At 46.4% G+C, this 18,210-nt stretch overlaps 2 protein-coding genes across 3 annotated transcripts in view; one reads left to right on the plus strand and one right to left on the minus strand.

The window, feature by feature from the left end:
- LOC138797178 (zinc finger protein 300-like) overlaps window positions 1–18,210 on the plus strand; it is an 898,668-nt gene that overhangs the window by 682,378 nt on the left and 198,080 nt on the right. The gene's annotated exons all lie outside the window — the stretch shown is intronic.
- The window catches only part of LOC138797158 (zinc finger protein ZFP2-like), a 427,215-nt gene that overhangs the window by 25,692 nt on the left and 383,313 nt on the right, over window positions 1–18,210 (minus strand). The gene's annotated exons all lie outside the window — the stretch shown is intronic.

Here is an 18,210-nt window from a genome sequence, read left to right on the forward strand (position 1 = left end):
CTCACTCCTCCTGTGTCTCCTCCTCCTCCCCATAGAGTGTAAGCTCCTGTGAGTAGGGTCCTCACTCCTCCTGTGTCAACTCCTCCTCCCCATAGAGTGTAAGCTCCTGTGAGCAGGGTCCTCACTCCTCCTGTGTCTCCTCCTCCTCCTCCCCATAGAGTGTAAGCTCCTGTGAGCAGGGTCCTCACTCCTCCTGTGTCTCCTCCTCCTCCCCATAGAGTGTAAGCTCCTGTGAGCAGGGTCCTCACTCCTCCTGTGTCTCCTCCTCCTCCCCATAGAGTGTAAGCTCCTGTGAGCAGGGTCCTCACTCCTCCTGTGTCTCCTCCTCCTCCTCCCCATAGAGTGTAAGCTCCTGTGAGCAGGGTCCTCACTCCTCCTGTGTCTCCTCCTCCTCCTCCCCATAGAGTGTAAGCTCCTGTGAGCAGGGTCCTCACTCCTCCTGTGTCTCCTCCTCCTCCTCCCCATAGAGTGTAAGCTCCTGTGAGCAGGGTCCTCACTCCTCCTGTGTCTCCTCCTCCTCCTCCCCATAGAGTGTAAGCTCCTGTGAGCAGGGTCCTCACTCCTCCTGTGTCTCCTCCTCCTCCCCATAGAGTGTAAGCTCCTGTGAGCAGGGTCCTCACTCCTCCTGTGTCTCCTCCTCCTCCCCATAGAGTGTAAGCTCCTGTGAGCAGGGTCCTCACTCCTCTTGTTTCTCCAACTCCTCTTAGCCTATAAGTAGAGATAAGCGAGTAGTGAAATATTTGAATATCGAATCCCATTAAAGTCTATTGGAGATAAATGCCCGACTCTTGGAAATCAGAATCTGGCCACTTGGAGGTCACCAAGTCCACAATGACACCTCAGGAAATGATGCCAACATCTCTGGATGCAACTGGGACAGCAGGGGAAGCATGCCTGGCTGCATCTAATACGCCAAAGTCGCAGCATTATGCCACTATCACAGTCTCTCAACTATACACTCCACACACAATATATCCTCTATGTAAGGTGGAAAAAAATTCATGGAAACCTTCTTTCCTTTTGTAAAAAACTAATAACCTGTAACCCCATCTATAACATCTAACTTTATTAATGGCTGAATGGATCATATTATCTTTGGCATTAGTGGAATCAAATTATAATCATACAAGATATATCTACACTGTATTCCAGTCTCATTCTCTTCTCCACTCTCATATTGAGTATAGGGCTGAACTCTCACCTAGTAATTTCTTCACCTCCAAAATGGTGGATGACTGGAAGTCCTAATATGGTCGTGTCTAAATGGTCACGTGGGTAATGTATGGATCATAGTGAGATATAGCTACGTGTCCAGCTTGACCAATCCACTTGGAGCTTTGCCAGTATACCATTTTTGGGATATAAGTTGTACTGGGTGTAACCATATTTGGGCATAAGTGTATATATTTTCCCGGTCAGGAGAGTATATAGACTTAGAAGGTTAGTTGGTTGGGGGGTCTTTTTGTATACCATCTTTCAAGAGAAGCCTCCACGCACATCTGGGGTTTGTTAGCCCCCACCTCAGGAATTCACCCAAGGAAGTTCTTTGTTCTCTAGCCAAATCTTCAGTCACCATTGGAAAGAGACGACATCCCCATCATTTTTGGGACTCTGAGACTTGAACCACAGAGACATTCTAAGACATTTGTAAGACTATTGCCTTATTTCTCTTATGATTGGTATCCTGCTTATATGATATTTGTACCTCCTTTGGTGAAGAATTAAACCCACCATATTTTTACCTACAAGTTTTCTTCTGCCGTCTTGGATCATTCAAATTTCCCTCCAAAGCACACTTTTCCTTCTTTTCTTTAAACCTCATCCTTATTACAGAGTGGCGAGCCAACCAGATTCTTTATTTATTTTTGGATCCTCACCTCGTTCAGGGGGGACAGACTTGTGCGTTTTTTGTACAAGGTTACGGACAAATAAATAAACAAAGAAAAGGACCTGAAGCACGAGGTTTACAGTCCGGGATTTGAAGGCTATTAAAGGAGTCACGACGGAAGCGTCCTTCAGCATCCAGGCGGTGGCGGAGATAGCATCCCAGGAGGAGAACATCTAAAAGCTACCAGAGTGTGAGTATTTTCATTCCTTCTTTATATCATATATAGAGGATGGATTTCATTGATAGCTATGCCAGTAAAAGCAATGTACAGTTTAGCTTTGATAATTGTCAGACAAATGCACAGTTATGGGAGAGATTGTATCAGCAATGTTTGGAGAGTAATAAATTGATTGACAAGAAATTGTTGTGTATAGATAAAGAGAAAAGAAAACTTAGAAATGTTTTAAATCTGGTAAAGATTTTCAATGGTATACTAATAGAGGACGGTCAAAGAAGAAATGTCTGTGTGGTTCAGCAGGCAGAGACAAAGTCAGAGAAGGATTATTCAGATTGTGAGAACTGTTTCATTTTGGCGCAGCAGCTTGAATTGTATGAACAGGAAATTGATGTAAAGACACAGTTGTTATCAGACATATCCAGGGGTAACAGGATTGATCATAGGAATAACAGAAATGTGTGTACATTAACTAAGGGCCCTATTCCACCGGACGATTATCGTTAGCATAATCGTTAACGATTAACGATCTCAAACGACCGCTATTGCGAAAGACCTGAAAACGTTCACTCATTTCCATGGAACGATAATCGTTACTTATGATCGTAATTGCGATCGTTTCTTCTTCCGTATTTATTCGCTATTGCGTTCGTATCTATTGCGAACGACCGAACGATGTCTTATTCAATGCGAACGATTTGCGAACGTTTTGCGAACGAGCAACGATAAAAATAGGTCCAGGTCTTATAAAGCGATCAACGATTTCTCGTTCGGTCGTTAATCATTACTGCATTTCAACCGAACGATTATCGTTTAGATTCGAACGATTTAACGATAATCTGAACGATAATCGTCCGGTGGAATAGGGCCCTAAGAAGAGTAAAACTACTGCAGATGGGTCTTTTGTGCCAAATCCGAATGTTTCCGGAAATGTAATAGATAGCGATGACGAAGAGATTGATATTACTACAGATGTAATAAAACGAAGAAAATTGCATGAGAGAGCGGCTAAGTTGAATTTGAAAATTCATGATCAGTTGATGAAAATAGCAAAGGATATTCCGGCTTTTAATGACAGGATGGATGCATTCTTTAACATTGATCTTTTTGAGTCGAATTGTGATAAGTTTAATCTGACTGAGGAACAAAAGAATAAAGTATTCAAGGTTTGGTTACCCTCCCATATGTCAAAAAGATTAGAGACATCTCCGAGGAGCGATGGCTATCATAGTTCGGATTCGGATCGGTTGAGGCAATTACTTCTGTTTATGACAGGAGAGCCTCTCCCTTCTTTGTCTATATTGGAATCATTAAAAGTTAGCCCACAGGAGGACCCGTTCTCATTTCTGATGAAATTTGAGAAAGCGTACCGCATGGTAATGAAGGTGGAGGAGGGGGAGGAGCCTCCGGAAATGATTGCTGCATTTGTGAAAAAGTTTGGTTATTTGGATTCTTTGTCTTTGCATATTGCGTCAGAAAAGCCATCCTTGCATGAGGCGGCTACTTTTATTGATCGCATAAGGAGATCAATCAAAGTGAATCAGGTGAAGGCTAAGGTTGCAACGGTACAGAATAAAAGTGATCAACAGTTAGAGCAAACCCAGGGCAGCCTACCCAAACCACAGATACATCAGGCTGCTGGACAGGGGGAATTTAGGACCCAGAAAAGAGGTAGAATTCAGGCCACGTGTTTTTTTTGTAAGAGGCCTGGTCACATCAAAAATCAGTGCCGTGCTTTTCTCCGTAGACAACTTTCTAGGTCCCATGAAAATGGTTTAGTCCCAACAGCCCCGACTATTACAAATTCTGTGTCTGGAGAAAGTACTTCTACATCTCCGTATGCAGACCTAACAAGACAGATACAGGAAATGAAAAAGAATGGTTCTGCTATCCCGGACAGCAGGGGGGCAGGGAGACCTGAGGAGGGTGTGCCATCCTCCCATTGACTAAGGAATGTTTTAACCCATTGTTCACTGGAACTTGTAGCCCCTTTCTCAGTGGATAATTGTGGAAGGCCGTTTGTGAGGGGGATTCTTGATGGTAATGACGTCACATTCCTTTTGGATACAGGAGCTCAGCTCAGTGTAACTAATCAGCAGCACATGTTGTTAACCCCTAATGCTCCAGTTTGTACAATTGTTGGTTTCAGTGGGAAGGGGACCACTGACGCAACTTTGGTGAAAGGTGTTTTGTTTGAGATTCCTGGTTATTTGAGCATAGAGATTGATGTTTGGTATTGTCCTAGTTCTCAGAATATTCTTGGTACTGATTTGATGAAAGCCAAAGGCTGGATCATTGATCTAGCAAATCAAGTGATCTGGAAAGGCAATACAAATTGTAAAGCTGTGGTGGTTGATCCAAGTGATTATGCTTCAGTTGCAGGGATTAATTTGGTTGAACAAATTTCTCCACATCATGCTTGGCCAGAGGTAGACAATGATAATCTGGAACTTGTTGAGATTGTGCAGAAATATCCTTCTCTATGGGCTCAGTTCAGGAATGAGGTTGGAACATTGAAAGGATTTGAAGTCAGAGTGGATGGATTAGACCCTCCCCCACAGAAGCAGTACAAGTTGCCGCCAGAAACCATAGAGCCTTTGTCTAAGATAATTAAGGAATTTCTTCAACAAGGAGTTGTTTGCAAAGCCAATTCAATAACAAATAATCCAATTTGGGCAGTGATGAAAAGTGACAAATCAGTCAGGATGCTTTTGGATTTGAGGTTGTTTAATAAGTATACGCCAAATGTAGCGCCTATCGTGGCCAGCACACCTGATATAATGGCGCGGTTGAACGCAAATTCGCTTTTTCGTTCGGCGATGAACAGTACGTTTTTTGCAGGCTTCCGCAAGGGGCTCATCTATCCCCAAGTGTATTTCATCAGGCGTTGGCAAAAGTGTTGTCAAAATTTTCTAGGCCAGATTGTATTTTGCAATATGTGGATGACATTTTGTTGGCAACGGAGGACAGGGAGACTCATCTGATTTTGTTGGATGAATTGTTCAGAGTGTTGCATGAATCTGGGCTGAAATTGAACCCAAAGAAAGTACAACTGTTGAAACATGAGGTTAGATACTTGGGAGTTTGGATTAGTCCTGGTCAGAGACGCCCTCTACAGGAAAGAGTGGAGACTATTGCATTGTTGCCTGTCCCTACAACATACAAAAGTTTGAGACAGTTTTTGGGTCTTGTGAATTTTTCTAGAGAGTTCATTGAAGGATTTGCAGAGAAGGCCAAGCCTCTGTATGATGTATTGAAAGATACTGATGATGACAAATCCTTTGTTTGGGGTAATGAACAGCAGATGGCTTTTGAGCAATTGAAACTTGATCTGCAGAGAGCTCCAGCTCTGGCTACAATGTATCCCTCAAAGGTCTTTGGAATACAGGTTCATACATCTGAGACGGCTGTCTCAGCTGTCCTGTTACAACAGCAGGGCAATGAATGGAGGATCATTGGTTATTTTTCTAAACTTCTTTCTCCGGTGGAGAAGGGATTTGAAACTTGTGCCAGGCATCTAGTGGGCGTGCATTTTGCAGTTAAGGCTACAGAACACATTGTGGGATTTGACAAATTAATTTTGCAAACTCCTCACTCTACTTTGAAACTTCTTCTTGAAAAGAGTGTGCCAGGTGTTTCCCATCAGAGATTTGCACATTGGTTGTTATCTTTGTCCCCAAAACAGATTGAAGTGGATCACAATGCAAAGTACGTTCTTCCTCAACTAATGCAGTATGAGGGGGAGTGTCATGAGTGCATTGATACGTTTCAGGGGGAGTATCCAATTCTCTTCAGAAGAGAAGCAGGAGAAGATGATAACCCAGTTTTTGTTGACGGATCACGTTTCTGTCTAAGAGGCACATATCATACTGGATGTGGCATCTGGTTTCCAAACCAAAGTCGAGAATTAATGTACAGATTACCAGGAGGTTTCTCAGCTCAGAGAGCAGAACTTGAAGCTGTAAAAACAGTTTTGGAGCTCAATGAGAGAGAGAACGGTGGTCCCTTGGTAATTTACAGTGACAGTGCTTATGTTGTTCGATCATTGACTGATTACCTATCTGTGTGGAAAAGAAGAGGATTTGTGGATTCTTCTAACAAGGTGTTAGTCCACAAAGACACATTGCAAACTATCTTTGAGCTTGCTTCCAAAAATCCTAACAAATATGCCATTGTCAAAGTTCCAGGACACAGGAAAGGAACTAGTGATTTAGCTGTGGGCAATGAGAAGGCGGCTCTGACAGGAGAGATAGTGATGGAGACTGAATCTCTGGAAGCCTTACCAATTAAGATTGTTGAGAATAAGGTGATATCATTCAGTGAGGAGCAGATGAAAGATCAGTTCATCATTGAATGCAAGAACAATATAACACATCCATTTGTTTGTGAAAATGGAGTGGTGTGTTATGAAAAAGATGGAAACTTATTACCAGTTGTACCAAAACACTTGCAAATGGAGTTCACTCGTTTTAACCATGAAAGTCTGGGTCATTTGGGTCAACAGAAGTTGATGGAAGTCCTTAAAGGAAAATTTTTCTGGACTTCCATGGAATTGACTGTACAACGAGTTGTTCAGTCATGTCTTGTTTGTGCGCAAGTGAATCCAAGGCCGAAAGGACAGAAACCTCCACTTCTGAGGATTGCATCTGCAGAGGGGGCGTGGGCATCTTTACAAATAGACTACATCGGACCTCTACCTGCGGGTAAGAATGGTCTTAGATACGCCTTAGTTGTGGTGGATGTTTTCTCTAAATGGGTGGAACTGGTTCCGGTCCGGAAAGACGATGCTTTATCTTCGGCTAGAGCATTGGTGAATCATGTCTTTTGTACATGGGGGATCCCGAAGTTAATATCTTCTGACCGAGGTAGCCATTTTACTGGCAAAGTTATGCAAGCTGTATGTTCAATCTTAGGTATACAACAACGATTCCATGTGCCTTATCATCCACAGTCAGCAGGGATTGTTGAAAGGATGAACAGAACGATTAAGTCCAGAATTGCCAAAATGTTATTGGACAGAGGTAATACGTGGGTTGATGCAATACCTTTTGTGCTCATGAGTATCAGAGGGTCAAGCTCTTCAACTACACAGTTTACTCCGTTTGAATTGATGACAGGTAGGAAAATGCCTCTGGTGTTTCCTAATGAACCATTTTTGTCGACACCACAGAAAGATGCCATAGCAAGAACTAAATGGCTACAGTTACTCCAAGAGAATCTGGAAACGATTCTACCGCATGCAGCATCTAGAATGCAGCGCATGGTACCTCCTCATTCTTCCAAATTTGTAAAGGGAGCTTTTGTAATGATAAAAACCTTTAGGAAGAGTGGACCTTGGGAAAGTAACTGGGAAGGTCCTTTTGAAATCATTGACACAATGGGTCAGGTTATGATCCTAGTTCAAAGAACAGCTAAGACGATTAAAAATAAGCGTAGACAGCATAAGTTATGGATACATGTTGATCAGTGCAAACTGTATGTACCTGATTAATGATACTGCTTGTCTTTACAGGTCAAACCTCTCAGAAGTAAAATGACGAATAAAAGTCATCTCCGGACAGAGCGAAATCTTCAAGAGGGAAGTCGATGTCTACAGGATGTAAAGAAGAGGTGTTTCCTAACACCAATATTTCTTATATTATCCATATGTACAATATATGAAGTACATCATTATTCTTCTAAACGATCTGCAAGCGAATTCAAGGAACCAACTCAGAAGGAACTGATCTCGCGCAAATCTAGAGAAGTTACCATCGTTGATGATTTGTTGGATACAAGAGACATTGATACTGCCAATGACTTAGTTGGGGATCTTTGTGTGGGATATGAAGCTACATGTTGTGCAGAAATCCATTTTGAACATAATGCCACCATAGAAATGAATATAAAGGCAGGACCTAAGACTGGGTATACACAGTTTCAGGGTAACTACATACACAATAATCAATCAGGAACATGGGAGTGTACTCCAACAGGCTATGAGGATATATTGGTAATAAAGGAGTAGCAGTACAAAAAGGGTTGAACCAGCTCGTTGAAAGTATGATACTAGATACAGCCAAAGTATTGGGATCCTCAGTGTCTCATCTTCAAGAGGTTTCACTTGGATTAATAGAAAGTCAAGAAGAGACGCAAGTCTCCAGGGCTTGTCTAGAGATCCAAGTGGAGTACTCAAATAACCTAAAGATGATCACTCAGGCTTTGCAAGGTGGCATCGTACCTTTAGGTCTATTGAAAAATTTACCCGAACGTTATGGCTTCAGCTTAAGACACATGGAGTTATGGGTAAATAAGTGGAACGGCTGTGATGAAGAGGTTGTATTGGCACCTCATTAATACCAATAACTGGGAACGAACAGTCACTCGTACCTGTCACAGTATTAGGTATTCCTGTTAGTGATACACAGGTCATTCTCTATCACTTACAATACACACAGTTTGTAGTTGAGGGGGATAATCTGGTACAATTAGACTTATCATCATGTCTGCACTTTGATTCTAAGATCATTTGTTTAATGGGTCAAGACAAGGTTATCCATCATTCTTGCTATCACAATCAGACATCATGCCAGGCAAGAATTGAGAGGGTGACATCTATCAATGATCTTGTAACTCAGGTAGAATTAAGGAAAATCTGTTTCCAGGTGATGTTGGAGGAGGAAGTGGTAACAGCATTTTTTAGCACTTGTATCCATAGAGAGACTTTATCTAGAGGATTATATTGTATAGAAGGCGATGTAAAAGCCATAGAGATACAGGGGGAAAAGATCAGTGTAACGTCCCTCCCTACAGAACATCTCAGAGCGTTACCGATACAACTAAATCTTACTCAGGTAAATCAGTTCCCTTGGCAGCAATGGACTGAGGAGATAAAGAAGGATAAAGGGCTATTGGAAATGTTACAGAAACAATTACAGAATGCTGATATTACTTTCCAACACCAACAGGGCCAATTGGAACAAATCCGACATGAATGGGATCAGATGTCAGGGTATAGTTGGTGGAAAAACTTAAAGAAATCAGTAAATATGTGGTCGAAAACTTCTGTGAATTCTGCTGCAGGAAACATATTATCTAATCCTATTGTTATTATTTCTATTCTTGTATTATTATGTATTATTTATCAAATATTCCTGATGTATAGAATGAAAAAATTGTACAACAAGGTAAAATTAGAGGTAAACAAAGGAGACAATATAATAAGAGAAATGGTGAAGAGAATACAAAATACTAAGTCTGTAAACAATTTGGAACAAGTTATACCACAAGCCAAGCAAAATAATACGATCCATGACAAAGTGTGACATGCGGTGACAGATGAATGTGATACGAATGTGATACGAATGGAGGAATGAATGGGTTTGCATGAAAATTTTATGCTTGGAAATTATCTCCAAAGCATAAAGAGGGGGAAATGTAAAAAACTAATAACCTGTAACCCCATCTATAACATCTAACCTTATTAATGGCTGAATGGATCATATTATCTTTGGCATTAGTGGAATCAAATTATAATCATCCAAGATATATCTACACTGTATTCCAGTCTCATTCTCTTCTCCACTCTCATATTGAGTATAGGGCTGAACTCTCACCTAGTAATTTCTTCACCTCCAAAATGGTGGATGACTGGAAGTCCTAATATGGTCGTGTCTAAATGGTCACGTGGGTAATGTATGGATCATAGTGAGATATAGCTACGTGTCCAGCTTGACCAATCCACTTGGAGCTTTGCCAGTATACCATTTTTGGGATATAAGTTGTACTGGGTGTAACCATATTTGGGCATAAGTGTATATATTTTCCCGGTCAGGAGAGTATATAGACTTAGAAGGTTAGTTGGTTGGGGGGTCTTTTTGTATACCATCTTTCAAGAGAAGCCTCCACGCACATCTGGGGTTTGTTAGCCCCCACCTCAGGAATTCACCCAAGGAAGTTCTTTGTTCTCCAGCCAAATCTTCAGTCACCATTGGAAAGAGACTACATTCCCATCATTTTTGGGACTCTGAGACTTGAACCACAGAGACATTCTAAGACATTTGTAAGACTATTGCCTTATTTCTCTTATGATTGGTATCCTGCTTATATGATATTTGTACCACCTTTTGGTGAAGAATTAAACCCACCATATTTTTACCTACAAGTTTTCTTCTGCCGTCTTGGATCATTCAAATTTCCCTCCAAAGCACACTTTTCCTTCTTTTTTTTAAACCTCATCCTTATTACACCTTTACAGTAGTATGGACAGAAAGCCACATTTTAAGTCAAAGGAATATTTTCATGCACCTGTTTAAACCACATTGCCTATGACAACCACAGATGGTTGTGTGTGTTGTGTGAGATATATATGTGTGTTTGTGTGTGCTGTGGTCAAACACGTCCTCTTTTAAATTTTCAAAGTCATCTGCCACTTCCATATGTCCTTATTACACGTAAGGGAGTCTTACAAGGAGTATACAGCCGTATATACTCTCTGATGTATAATAAGAATGCCCTTCAGCAGGCAACAAGCGTTAATCTCTATAATGTGGCGCACAGTATGCAGAACAGTAGCACCTTGCTTATATTTTTTGCCTTGGCACTGTCAGGAAGTTGTAGTACCTGGTGTGAACTGGGCCTGGTGTTTGTTTTTGTGTGCCACACCAGACTGCTTCTCAGCTTCCGGCAATGCAGGAGTTAAAGTCAGGGCTGCGGCGACGTCTCGTGCTCCTGGCCGCCGCCACACCCCCTCCCTGTGTCCTGCAGCCGCCGGTGTCCACGTGCAGGGACCCAGCATTGCTGCTAGTTCGGCCCCTGGGGGCGACTCCCCTCGCCCCACTCCTGTTGCTCTCTGTGTCCCCGCCTCCTAGGGCGCACACGCGCGCCGGCTGTCTCAGATTTAAAGGGGCAGTCCGCTCCTAATTGGTGTGTACACACTAACACTCCCTATAAATCCCAGCATGCCCTGTCCCTTGTGTTGGAGCCTCTACATGCTTCCCATAGCGTTTGGCCCAGCTCCCTGTTGTTCCTGTCCTTGTCCCTAGTTCCTGCCCGCTGCCTAGTCTGTTGTTCCTGTGCACTGCCTCTGTCACCTGCGGTTACGTCTATTGACCACTGCCAGCACTATCGCCTGCCTACTGCTCCTGCCATACCTTGCCCGCCATCACTAGCAAACCAAGCCAGGGGTAGCGACCTGGGGGTCGCCTGCCTCAGCAAGCCCATCCCTCCTTGCGGCGGGCTCTGGTGAAAACCAGCGGCCCCTTAGACTCCGCTCCCTGGTGCGGTTTATGCCATCGCTAGTGACGGTACAGAGGATTCACGACTCCAGGCGTTACTGTAGGCTCCAACCATGGATCCCGGCGAGGTGCCTAATATCCGTGACGTAGCCAGAGTGGTCGCCCAGCAGGCTCAACAGATCCAGCAACAGTCACAGCAGATCCAGCAACTGACTGCCGCCTTACAGCAGCATACTACAGCTCAGCGCTCACCACCTCCAGCATCCTCTTCGAAACTTCGACTAGCTCTCCCAAGTAAATACGGTGGTGACCCCAAATTGTGCAGAGGATTCCTGACTCAATGCACCATGCATATTGAACTCTTAAGTAGTCAGTTCTCCACCGAGCGTTCTTAAGTGGCTTTCATCATCATCCTATTGGAGGGTAGGGCCCTGGCTTGGGCCACGCTGCTGTGGGACCGAGATGACCCGGTTGCTGCCAATTTCCGAACCTTCCTGGCCGAGTTTCGCTCTGTCTTTTAGGAACCTGCCCGTGCATCTTCGGCAGAGACTGCTCTCCTCAACCTCTCACAAGGGAGTTCCTCCATTGGCGACTACGCCATCCAATTCCGCACCCTGGCAGCAGAATTAGACTGGAATGAGGCCGCTCTAGTAGCCACCTTCAAGAAGAGCCTCTCTAGTCGGGTGAAAGACGTGCTCTCCGCCCGAGACCTCCCTACCTCCTTGAACGATCTCATTCTACTGGCTACCAGGGTCGACATCCGGTTTTCCGAGAGAGAGGAGGAGGTCCGGCAAGAACGGCGACTAAGCCTGCCCCGTCGCCATCACCGGCTGGCATCGGTTTTCCAGAATCCTGTCGCTCCAGTGCCCCAGCCGACTCCTGAGGTTTCCATGCAGGTGGAACGAGCTCGCCTGACGCCTGATGACAGAGCTCGCCGTCTAGAGCTAAATCTCTGCCTCTACTGTGGTGGCTCTGATCACTTCCGGCAGATATGCCCCCAATGATCTCAGCGTCCGGGAAACGCTCGCACCTAGGTCCGGTGGGAGAGGCCTCCCTAGGTGTGAATGCCACCTCTCCAAGGTTGACTATGCCAGTTTCCATCCAGACACCCTCAGGACAAAGTCACCAGACTACTGCCTTTATCGACTCTGGGTCTGCAGGCAGTTTAATTACAGCTACATTGGTCCAAAGATGGCGGCTACCCGTGACCCGGCTAGCCCGATCTCTGACTATCTCCTCGGTCACGGGCGAGACTCTTACCGATGTTCTGCACTACCAGACTGCACCTCTAGTCCACCAGGTGGGCGCTTTACATCAGGAGAAGATCTCCTTCTACGTCTTGCGCCATTCCTCCCCCGACATCCTGCTGCTCCCTTGGCTGCAATTACATACCCCTAAGCTGGACTGGAGAACCGGGTAGATTCTCAGTTGGGGACTGGACTGTTCTAACCGGTGTCTGAAGTCTCCTCAGCCCAAGTGCTCTGTGACGTCACCTGGCTCCGTCAAGCCTCTATCCGGCCTACCGGCGGAATTCCAAGACTTGGCTGACGTCTTCTCTGCCAAGGAGGCGAATTCTCTACCCCCTCACCGGACGTACGATTGTCCCATAGACCTCCTTTCTGGGACTTCTCCTCCACGCGGTCAGGTGTACCCTCTCTCCGTAACCGAGACTGAGGCCATGTCCTCCTACATCCGGGAGAACTTACTGAAGGGTTTCATCCGCAAATCCTCGTCCCCTGCGGGCGCAGGATTCTTCTTTGTGCATAAGAAGGACGGTTCTCTCCGCCCATGCATTGATTACCGGGGCCTAAATAAGGTGACTGTCAAGAACCGATATCCTCTTCCGCTCATCCCCGAACTATTCAACCGTCTCAGTGGAGCCCGGGTCTTCACCAAGCTGGATCTCAGGGGAGCGTATAATTTCATCCGAATTCGTGAAGGTGACGAATGGAAGACCGCCTTTAACACCAGGAATGGGCACTACGAATATCTGGTCATGCCATTCGGCCTATGCAAGGAATCCGTCATCCATCCAGGAATTCGTCAACAACATATTCTGTGACCTTCTCTACGTCTGCGTCATCGTCTATCTAGACAACATTCTGGTCTTCTCCCCTGACCTGCAGACCCACGTGACACAAGTACGTCAGGTTCTATGACAACTACGGGCCAACCATCTGTACGCCAAGCTGGAGAAGTGCGTCTTCCATCAGCGCAGCCTTCCTTTCCTTGGGTACATCGTCTCCGACGGGGGCCTACAGATGGATCCAGCTAAGCTCTCGGCCGCTCTTCAGTGGCCACGCCCTGTGGGTCTCAGAGCTATCCGGCACCTCCTAGGATTTGCCAACTACTATCGGCAGTTCATTCCACATTTCTGTACTCTGGTCGCACCCATCGTGGCTTTCACTAAGAAAAAGGCGGATCCCCGGCATTGGCCGCCCAAGGCTGAGCAAGCCTTCACTAGTTTAAAGTCTGCCTTTGCTTCTGCACCTGCTCTAGTCCGCCCAGATGCCACCAAACCCTTTTCACTTGAGGTCGATGCATCTTCAGTGGGCGCTGGAGCCGTCCTTTCACAAAAGGACGCGTCTGACAAGACCAGAACCTGTGGGTTCTTCTCAAAGACTTTCTCCCCTGCTGAGAGGAACTACACTATTGGAGACAGAGAACTTTTGGCGATCAAGTTGGCCCTGAAGGAGTGGCGTCATCTCCTAGAGGGAGCCAGGCATCCGGTTAACATCTACACGGACCACAAGAACCTTCTTTAACTCCAGTCGGCCCAACGCCTCAATCCCCGGCAGGCTAGGTGGTCGCTTTTCTTTTCACATTTCAACTTCATCATCCATTTTCGTCCGGCTGAGAAGAACATCAAGGCCGATGCCCTCTCCCGAGCATCTGATGTCATGGGGCAAGAGGACTCTCCTCGCCACATCATACCTCCCGATCGTCTAATGCCAGTCGCCACCTCGGCTCTTCAGAAAGTACCCCCCGGTAAGACCTATGTTCGCCCAGCACTTCATAGAAGGATTCTGAAGTGGGGACATTCCTCTTTGGTAGCTGGGAATCCGGGAGCCCAAAAGACCGGGCAGCTGATCTTCCGCCACTACTGGTGGCCTAGCCTTCTCCAAGATGTCAAGGACTTTGTGGCTTCCTGTGCCATCTGTGCCAAGAACAAGTCCTCCCGTCTAAGACCTGCTGGCCTACTACAGCCCTTGCCAGTTCCAGACCGTCCCTGGTGCCACATAGGCATGGACTTCGTCACATATTTGCCTCCATCTGCGGGTAGCACAGTCATTTGGGTGGTCACTGACCGCTTCTCCAAAATGTCTCACTTTGTGGCTCTTCCTGGACTGCCATCTGCTCCCCGTCTGGCTCAGTTTTTCTTTCAACATATCTGCCGCCTACATGGTCTTCCTCTTCATATCGTGTTCGACAGAGGCTCACAATTCGTCTCCAAATTCTGGCGCGCTCTCTGTTCACAACTCCAAGTGAAGCTGGACTTCTCGGCAGCCTATCATCCCCAGACCAATGGGCAAGTAGAGAGGGTCAATCAGATCCTAGGCAACTACCTACGACATGTCAGGAATGGGACAGCAGGACAAGACAAGACAATGAGCCCTAAGCTCAGCCCCGCCCACTGTCCTCTACCTACTTGCCCCCCTAGGCTAAACCCTAGGGCAGCAACTGGGCGGCGGTCCCTGTACTGGCTTGGTGGGACACAAAGACAAGACAGACAGACAAAACACAATAAAGAATGGTCGACAGTCCGGGTCACAACAATCAGGCAGCGCAGTACAAAAACACAATCCAAAAAGCAAGGTCAATAAACAGGCAATATGGTCAGGGGCAGCCGCTAGCAGGGATAGTCAGAATACAAGGCAAAATAGTCAGAATAAACACAGAGATAAACAGAGGCAGAACCAGGCAGAGACGCGCTCAATATCCGGCAGTGAGAGGCAGGCTGGCAGACACTATAGGAGACCAGAGGTCCAGTGCAGAAGCTGATTGGACCAGACCCTTAATCTCCTCAGAACACCTGGGGCAAGAGCAACCTGACTGGCAGAGAGAACCCTCTATCAGACTAGCTAACCAGCATCAGATTTAACCCCGGAGTGGCCAGGAGTATCAGACAAGGTTCAGGACACTGCACAAACATACAAAAACACTGAATATCAGCGCCATCTCAGGCGTGCAGCACGAGCCAAGGGGCGCATGGAGTTTGGCACAGGCACATTCATGACAGTACCCCCCCTTTTATGAGGGGCCTCCGGACCCTCACTTGATAAATCAGGTGTAGGCGGAAAATGACCTCTCACCACACAGGTTTGAATGTCACTAGCAATATCGCTATCCGTCTCCCACTCGTCAGCGGAGGACTCAGAGTTACATACAGAGGAGTTACGGACAGAGTTATCATCACCACAATTTTCATTCACATCAGGCACAGGTATGGCAGGTTTATCAGAGGAACAATTTATGCCAATTTCACCAATGGTTGCCTGTGCGCCCAGATGACCTTCCTGGGAGTCACCTGGACACTGATGTTCTGATCGCTGGGGACGTATGGGGCAGTGGCTGATGTAGTGACCACTGTTTCCGCAGTAAAAGCACAGGCAATTATGTCTCTGAAACTCTTGTCTGGTCCTGATGTTCAATACTCCCAGCTGCATAGGTTCCTCCTCTGAGACAACAGGGAGGAGGAAAGGTTTTTGAACAGGAGAAGTGAAAGATTTGAAGGGTTCAGAGTTAGCTTTCGCCCTCTTTCTGTCACGGAGTCTGCGGTCAATAGAAATGGCCAAAGCCATGGTCTCTTTAAGGGTTGGTGGATCTGGGTGACTTACCCAGGCATCCTTAATGCCCTCTGCCAATCCTTGCTTAAAGAAAGCCTTCAAAGCTGATTCACACCAAGTAGTCACCACACTAAATTTTCTGAATTCAGAACAATATTCCTCTGTTGGTCGCTTACCCTGACGCAGAGAGAGTAGATTATTCTCTGCCAATGCCATGTGATCTGGTTGAGCATATATAGTACCCAGGGACAAAAAAAAATTCTCCAAACTACTCCATTCCTCCGCCTCAGGAGGGATTTTGGAGCCTAAGCCTGAGGATCTCCCTGAAGCAGTGAGACCACAATACCAACCTTCTCCTGCTCAGAAGGGAAGTGATTGATCCGAAAAAACAACATGCAAGCACCCCTAAAGGACTCAAACTTCTCCATATCACCAGAAAATCTATCAGGTAGCAACATGACTGGTTTTCTAGGATTTTCCACCACTGGGGGCGCTACCACAGCATTATTCTGGTTGGCAGACAAAATTTGAACCTGTTTAGCAAGATCATCAACTAGGCAGGGCAACGCCTCCATCTTAGCCACCAGGTTTAAATCCATTAACTGGGTTATCTGGTTGGCCAGTTTGAACACAAGGCCTGACACCCCCTCCACCCGGGCAGCAAGATCTTCCACAGTAGCCATGGCACCAGAGGGGGGCAGTATATATATTGGGCCGGATATTCTGTCAGGAACCGGACAGCAGGACAATACAAGACAGTGCACCCTAAGCTCAGACCCACCCACTGACTCTACCTACTTGCCCCCCTAGGCTAAACCCTAGGGCAGCAACTGGGCGGCGGTCCCTGTACTGGCTTGGTGGGACACAAACACAAGACAGACAGACAAAACACAATAAAGAGTAGTCGACATGTAGTATACCAGAGCATGGTTCCTGTGGCTGGGCTGAGGATGGCTCCTGTCTACAAGTGTTATTATATATTTTAGGAGTTAACATGTTTTATGTGCAACTATTCTGTGTATTTCTCTGTACCAGTAACTGGCAGGCAGAGATGGGTTACATGCTTACACTGCACACTACACAACAGCGACATCTACTGACCGTAGTGGGAACTGCTTAGGTGGTGTGATAAGCTTAGGAAGTTGCTAGAAGGGGGTGTGGTTATGCAGATAGGCCCCCTATATAAGGCTGGCTGTTGCAGAGCTTAGCTGAGACAGGAGACAAGAGACCAGTGAGACAAGTGACCAGCTGTAGAGGGAATAACATCACCTCAGGAGATCACCACAGAGAGAGAAGCTGCTGAGGGGAACAAGGAGGAAGATCTTACACAGAGCAGCAAGAGAACAGACAGCTGGAGGTGAGAGAAAGAGAGACCCTGAGAGACAGTTTGTCAGGTGCCCCCTCAGGAAAGGGCCAGCACATATACAGTCAGTGGGAATCCTAAAGACAGACACCCAGTGGAGAGACTTGGCTGTAGGAGGGAGCCGAGTTAACGTAGGCCTCTGCACCCATCTTCCTGACATTCAGGGGCTTAGGATTGACTAGGACCCCTGGATACCTCTGGGACCCGAAAGTTGTGGCCTAAGGCCCGGCCCAGTAACCTAAGCAGGAAGCTCCCTAGCAGACAGGGAGGGGAAAAGCAGACTCAAGCACCATTGGGGAGAAGTCCACAGGATCACAGTGCTCACCAGCGTCCCACACGTACTGACAGACCAGGACCTAAGGCAGGTCGTCTCTCTACACACCACCAGGCTCTCACAAGCACAGTAACCCAGTCAAAGCCGCCAGTATTCACCGCTGTATGCTAAAGGACTGTATAACATCTGCAAGTCTTACAGTAAAGGAGTTGTTGTTACACTGCCTCCCTCCTTGTCTCCCTGTTGTCTGGTCCACCTGCACCACACCACCATCAAGGGCCATATTACCAGGCAGCAGTATTTGGGGTTGGCCCCGGGGGAACTACAGGTCCACACCACCGACCACCTTACACACGGGTGCAGCCCCCCTACAGAAACCGCTGCAGCAGCCACAGAAGAGAGAGAGATACCCGGGAAGCGCCAGAGAGTCCCCCTGTACCTGCAGAAGCCCTCGTGCCCACCTGTGACTGTGACAAAGTTCCAGCCATCCTGCAGGTATAGCACACTC

Source organism: Dendropsophus ebraccatus, chromosome 7 (assembly GCF_027789765.1).
Source record: "Dendropsophus ebraccatus isolate aDenEbr1 chromosome 7, aDenEbr1.pat, whole genome shotgun sequence".
NCBI classification, from domain to species: domain Eukaryota; kingdom Metazoa; phylum Chordata; class Amphibia; order Anura; family Hylidae; genus Dendropsophus; species Dendropsophus ebraccatus.